General features: G+C 48.9%; 1 long non-coding RNA gene across 1 annotated transcript; it reads left to right on the top strand.

The window, feature by feature from the left end:
* Positions 1-1,820: 1,820 nt before the first annotated feature.
* On the top strand, positions 1,821-2,170 carry LOC111947736. The gene is made up of 2 exons (XR_002873638.1): positions 1,821-1,868; positions 1,957-2,170. It is a non-coding gene; the product is annotated as an uncharacterized LOC111947736 (long non-coding RNA).
* The last annotated feature ends 4,216 nt before the right edge of the window (positions 2,171-6,386 follow it).

Raw genomic sequence — 6,386 nt, 5'->3', positions numbered from 1 at the left:
GAGAGAAGTATGACGGTGGTGAGATGTGCTGTAGGTCAGACAGAGGAGTTCAAGGTGGAGGTGGGACTACACCAAGGATCAGCTTTGAGTCCTTTTTTGTTTGCTATGCTGATGGACAGGCTGACAGACGGGGTAAGACAGGAATCTCCCTGGACAATGATGTTTGCTGATGACATTGTAATTTGCAGTGAGAGTAGAGAGCAGGTGGAGGAACAGCTAGAGAGGTGGAGGTTTGCTCTGGAAAGAAGAGGCATGAAGGTCAGTCGTAGTAAGACAGAATACATGTGTCTGAACGAGAGGGATCAAGGTAGAAGCGTTAGGTTACAGGGGGCTGAGGTGAAGAAGGTGCAGGAGTTTAAGTACTTGGGGTCAACAGTTCAGTGTGATGGGGGGTTTGGAAAAGAGGTGAAGAGGCGAGTGCAGGCAGGTTGGAGCGGGTGGAGGAAAGTGTCAGGAGTGTTGTGTGACAGAAGAGTACCAGCAAGACTCAAAGGAAAGGTGTACAAGACAGTGGTGAGACCAGCTCTGCTCTATGGGTTAGAGACGGTAGCAGTGAGACAGAGACAAGAGGCTGAGATGGAGGTAGCGGAGATGAAGATGTTGAGGTTCTCCTTAGGAGTGACCAGGTTAGACAGGATAAGGAACGAGTAAATCAGAGGGACGGCTCATGTTGCCTGTGTTAGCGACAAAGTCAGAGAAGCCAGACTGAGATGGTTTGGACATGTTCAGAGGAGGGATAGTGGATATATTGGTAGAAGGATGTTGGAGATGGAGCTGCCTGGCAGGAGGGCAAGAGAACGGCCAAAGAGGAGATACATGGATGTCTTAACAGAGGACATGAAGTTGGCTAATGTTAGGGTAGAAGATGTCCATGATAGAGTGAGGTGGAAAAGGATGATTCGCTGTGGCGACCCCTGATGGGAAAAGCCGAAAGAGAAAGAAGAAGAAGAAGTAAAAGTTTGAACATTGGTTGTAGTGAGAGAGTCGGATAGCAGGTTTGAATCAAGGTATGAAAAATGTTTAATTAAAGTAAGTTTGAATCCATAAAGCAGGAGAAAAAGTTTATATATTTATTATTAATATAGATTTTTTTGGATGACAGTAAATGTAAAAGTGACTTCATTCAGAGCATTTCATTAAGAGACGGCGCCATCCAGTGATTGACTGAAGCAACTCATAAGACTGTTATAACCCTTGTGCTATCCTAGGCACTTTAACGTTGGGAGTTGGGTCATCTAGACCCCACAAGACAATGCTCTGAACCTTTTTTCTTCAATGATTTGTGATCTTCACTGATTTCCATGGATTACATGAAATCCTCTCCACCTTTATCCTCCTTTGTCATGGTAGTATTAACACGTCAATGGTCATCTTGACCCCATAGAATAGCGCAAGTGTAAAATCAGATTTACTAATTATTCTAAAATATTACATTAAAAAAAAGTTGTAATTTACAATTTAGGAAAACACTTATTCAATGTATATTGTTTGATTGATTATTTCTGTTTTTATAAGGCAATAATGTGAATGGACACAACATTTATTTTTACATTGGTGAAAAAAATATAGATTTTATAATGCAGGTAACAGTTTCAGAACAATAAAAAAAAGTTTCCACCATATATTTAACTTTTAGCATTGAATTATGCTTACTTTATTTCTTGTAAGCATAAGGGATGTTACTCATGCAGACTCACTTTTTTTAAGCAAACTCCAGGTGTGATATGGTGCCTCTGTCAGACTCCTCCCCCTCTCCTCTCCGTTTGGCTGCTGATTCTCCCCACCTGCGACCACTTACCTCATCATCTCATCCGCCTTCATAAGGAGCCACAGGATCATCAGTCTTCGCCAGTCCGTTGCCCCTGATGGTGCATAGTTGGTCCTCAAGTCAAGCTATTGTCTGTTTCGTTACGTCAAGTCTATGACTAAAAACTGTCTCTCTCTACTCACCTCCAGGAATCCAGTACCACGAGTGGTCGCCAGAATCAGTTTCCAGCCGGTCTCGCCAATCTGTCCTCTCCTGCGGACCAAGTATCCCATCCTTCACCAACATCTGCCTACGGAGAAATCCACCAGTGACGCCGCTAACTTCTGCCTCTAGTTTGGAACCGACATCCAGTCCTGCTCACGCTCTGTTTCCTGCTCCACGTATTAAACCTCTTACCTGCCACGCTTGCCTCCCGCTGTGTTCCTTCTGGGTTTCAGCTTCTGGGTTCGAAAAGTGTTCTGTAGCCATGACAGAACGGACTGGCCTCTGTGCTGGAAAGATTATTGGAAAACCAGCTTTATGTAAAATTTGAGAAATGCGAGTTTCATGTCTCAACCGTTCAGTTTCTCGGCTATATCATTGAGGCCGGTTGCAACCGACCTGATCCTGCTAAGTTAGAAGCCGTCACCAACTGGGCTCCTCCAGACACTCGGAAAAAACTCCAACAGTTTCTAGGCTTCGCCAATTTTTACAGGCGCTTTATCCGTAATTACAGCAGCATAGCTTCTCCCCTCACGCGCCTTACTTCTACTTCTCACCCCTTTGTCTGGTCCACTGAAGCCCAACAAGCCTTTGACAAATTGAAAGAACTGTTCGTATCCGCACCCATCCTCATCCAACCTGACCCATCTCGCCAATTCATCGTCGAGGTCGACGCTTCTGATACCGGTGTGGGGGCCGTCCTCTCCCAAAAGGAAGACTCAACAGGCAAAATGAAACCTTGTGCCTTTTTTTCTCGCAAATTATCACCGGCAGAACAGAACTACGATGTCGGCAACCGGGAACTACTTGCCATCAAGCTGGCATTGGAGGAATGGCGTCACTGGTTGGAGGGAGCAGAACAGCCATTCATCGTATGGACCGATCACAAGAAGATCACACTCATCATCAATTCTCTACGAAGTAAAGCTCTCCAGTGGGCCCAAGCCTTTCTCTCTGCCAATCCCATCTCTCACCTGTCTTATGAGCGTTTCCTCGGCGAATTCCGCCTGATAATCGACCAACCTCGTAAACAGGAAGAGGCGACCCGGCGGCTGCTTGCACTCAAACAGCGGAGCCGTCCTGTTAGCGATCACGTTATCGATTTCCGCATTCTAGCGGTTGAAGCTGGCTGGCCCGATCTGGCCCTCAAAGGTGTTTTCTACCAGTCCTTTAATGAACAAATTAAAGACCACCTTTGTTCTCAACCGGAAGCACGATCCTTTGAGGAGTTAGTTTCCGCCGCTCTCAGGTCGGACGTTAGGATACGGGAACGCCAAAAAGAACGAAGTCATCCGCCTCCACGTCTCCAGACTAAGTCAGTCCACGCTCCACCGATCGATCCAGACCCGTATGCTGAGTGTCCTGTCCCCTCCAAGACTATGGATGAACCCATGCAGATCGGTCACTCAAGGCTGTCAGAAGAGGAGCGGCGCAAAAGACGCGAAGCTGGTGCCTGTTTCTACTGCGGGGCTAAAGGCCATTTAGTCTCAGGGTGCCCAGTACGTTTAAACTCCCAAGCCCCTCGCTAGACGACAGGCCGCGAGGGGAGTTATCTGCCACAGATTCTGGTAAAGAATTTTTGTATTTACCTGTCAAGTTATGCCTCGATCTCCAAGTTCATGATCTTAGGGCCCTCGTAGATTCTGGGGCGGAACAGAGCCTTATTGACTTTCATGTAGTTAACCACTTGTCTATCCCCACAGAGCCCCTAGAAACCCCCATTGAAGCCTCTGGCCTCGGGGGACAACACCTGTCTCGTATCACCCACCGTACCAAGCCCATTCTACTCGTCACGTCAGGTAATCATAGGGAATCAGTTCAGTTTTACATCACCCAGTCCGCTCATACTCCCATAGTGCTAGGGTTCTCCTGGCTTAAATTGCACAATTCCCAATTTAACTGGGCTCAAGGATCTGTCACTCAATGGAGTTCGTACTGCCTCGCTAACTGTTTACTGTCCGCGGTTCCCCGTGTGTGCTCCATTGATACCGAGAGTCCCGTCTCAGTAGATCTTGCTTCCATTCCGTCGTGTTATCACGACTTAAAAGCGGTTTTCAGTAAAACTAAGGCTAGCGCCCTTCCCCCGCACAGACCTTACGATTGCGCTATTACCCTCCTTCCTGGTGCTCCTCTACCTAAGGGGCAGCTATTAAACCTGTCGGGCCCCGAAAGAAACGCCATGGAACAGTACATCCAGGAAGCGCTTTCGCTAGGGCACATATGTCCCTCCTCCTCCCCTGTGGGGGCTGGATTTTTCTTCGTGGAGAAAAAAGATAAGACACTCAGGCCTTGCATCGATTACCGCGAACTTAATCAGATCACAGTCAAAGATAAATACTCCCTGCCACTAATCACATCCGTTTTTGACTCCGTTCAACAAGCTCGTATCTTCACTAAATTAGACCTCCGCAATGCGTACCATTTGGTTCGCATCAAAGAAGGCGACGAATGGAAGACTGCATTCAAAACCCCCTTAGGCCACTATGAATATTTGGTCATGCCTTTTGGCCTCACCAACGCCCCTGCAGTCTTCCAGAGGTTGGTTAACGACATACTCCGTGATTTCCTTAACCGGTTCGTCTTCGTATACCTAGATGACATTCTCATCTATTCTCATGATCAGGCCCAACATGAACATCACGTACGTCTCGTGCTGGAGAGATTATTGGAAAACCAGCTTTATGTAAAATTTGAGAAATGCGAGTTTCATGTCTCAACCGTTCAGTTTCTCGGCTATATCATTGAGGCCGGTTGCATCTGACCTGATCCTGCTAAGTTAGAAGCCGTCACCAACTGGGCTCCTCCAGACACTCGGAAAAAACTCCAACAGTTTCTAGGCTTCACCAATTTTTACAGGCGCTTTATCCGTATTTACAGCAGCATAGCTTCTCCCCTCACGCGCCTTACTTCTACTTCTCACCCCTTTGTCTGGTCCACTGAAGCCCAACAAGCCTTTGACAAATTGAAGGAACTGTTCGTATCCGCACCCATCCTCATCCAACCTGACCCATCTCGCCAATTCATCGTCGAGGTCGACGCTTCTGATACCGGTGTGGGGGCCGTCCTCTCCCAAAAGGAAGACTCAACAGGCAAAATGAAACCTTGTGCCTTTTTTTCTCGCAAATTATCACTGGCAGAACAGAACTACGATGTCGGCAACCGGGAACTACTTGCCATCAAGCTGGCATTGGAGGAATGGCGTCACTGGTTGGAGGGAGCAGAACAGCCATTCATCGTATGGACCGATCACAAGAACCTGGCTTATCTCCGCTCAGCCAAACGGATCAACTTCAGGCAAGCTCGTTGGTGTCTCTTTTTTGACCGCTTCAATTTTGTAATCACCTTCAGACCCAGATCCCGAAATGTCAAGCCCTGTCCCGAAAGTACAGCCCTTCAGAACGCGCCCCAGCCACTATCCTTCCCTCCACCTGCGTCATCGGAGCCCTCACGTGGGACGTCGAAAACAAGGTACTCCAAGCCCTGAGAGACAATAATGACCACCCTCCTGTCCCCAGGGGTACCTTGTTCGTTCCTGCTGATCTCCGGTCCGAGGTCATCACATGGGGGCATACATCCCGCTTGGCTTGCCATGGGGGAATTCACCGGACTCTTAACCTTGTTCGCAAAAGGTTCCATTGGCCTGCCATGGAAAAGGACGTGCGGGAGTATGTAGCAGCCTGCTCCACGTGCGCCCGATCAAAATCTTCATCCTCTGCTCCGGCAGGTCTGCTTCATCCACTCCCCATTCCCAATCGACCCTGGTCCCATCTTGCCATGGATTTCGTCACCGGTCTTCCCCCGTCACACGGTAACACAACTATCCTCACTGTTGTTGATCGTTTTTCGAAAATGGCTCACTTCATTCCCCTTCCTCAACTCCCTACGGCCACTGAAACTGCTGACCTAATGGTCAACCACGTTTTTCGCCACCATGGCATCCCTATGGACATTGTCTCCGACCGTGGCCCCCAATTCACGTCACAAGTGTGGAAGGCCTTCTGCTCGGCCTTGGGGGCCACGGTCAGTCTCTCGTCCGGCTATCATCCCCAGTCAAATGGCCAAGCGGAGAGAGCGAACCAGGAGCTGGAGGCAGCTCTCCGCTGTCTGGCGGCACAGAATGAAAAGGACTGGTCCACCTTCCTGGTATGGATAGAGTATGCCCATAACACTCATCCTTCATCTGCCACCGGGATCTCTCCTTTTGAGGCCGCCCTAGGGTACTCACCACCTCTGTTTCCATCCCAGGAGTTGGATCTGGCAGTGCCTTCCGTCCACCATCACATCCAGCGTTGTCAACGCGTCTGGACTCAGACGAAGGCCGCTCTCCTCCGCACCAAGGAGAGCAACTGCCGGATCGCCAACCGTCGCAGGGTGGTGGGACCCGACTATCAACCTGGTCAGCGGGTTTGGCTCTCCA

Source organism: Oryzias latipes, chromosome 8, assembly GCF_002234675.1.
Source record: "Oryzias latipes chromosome 8, ASM223467v1".
In the NCBI taxonomy this organism is placed as follows: domain Eukaryota; kingdom Metazoa; phylum Chordata; class Actinopteri; order Beloniformes; family Adrianichthyidae; genus Oryzias; species Oryzias latipes.
Note: the sequence above shows the minus strand (reverse complement) of the source record. Positions and strands in the feature narration are given on the sequence as shown.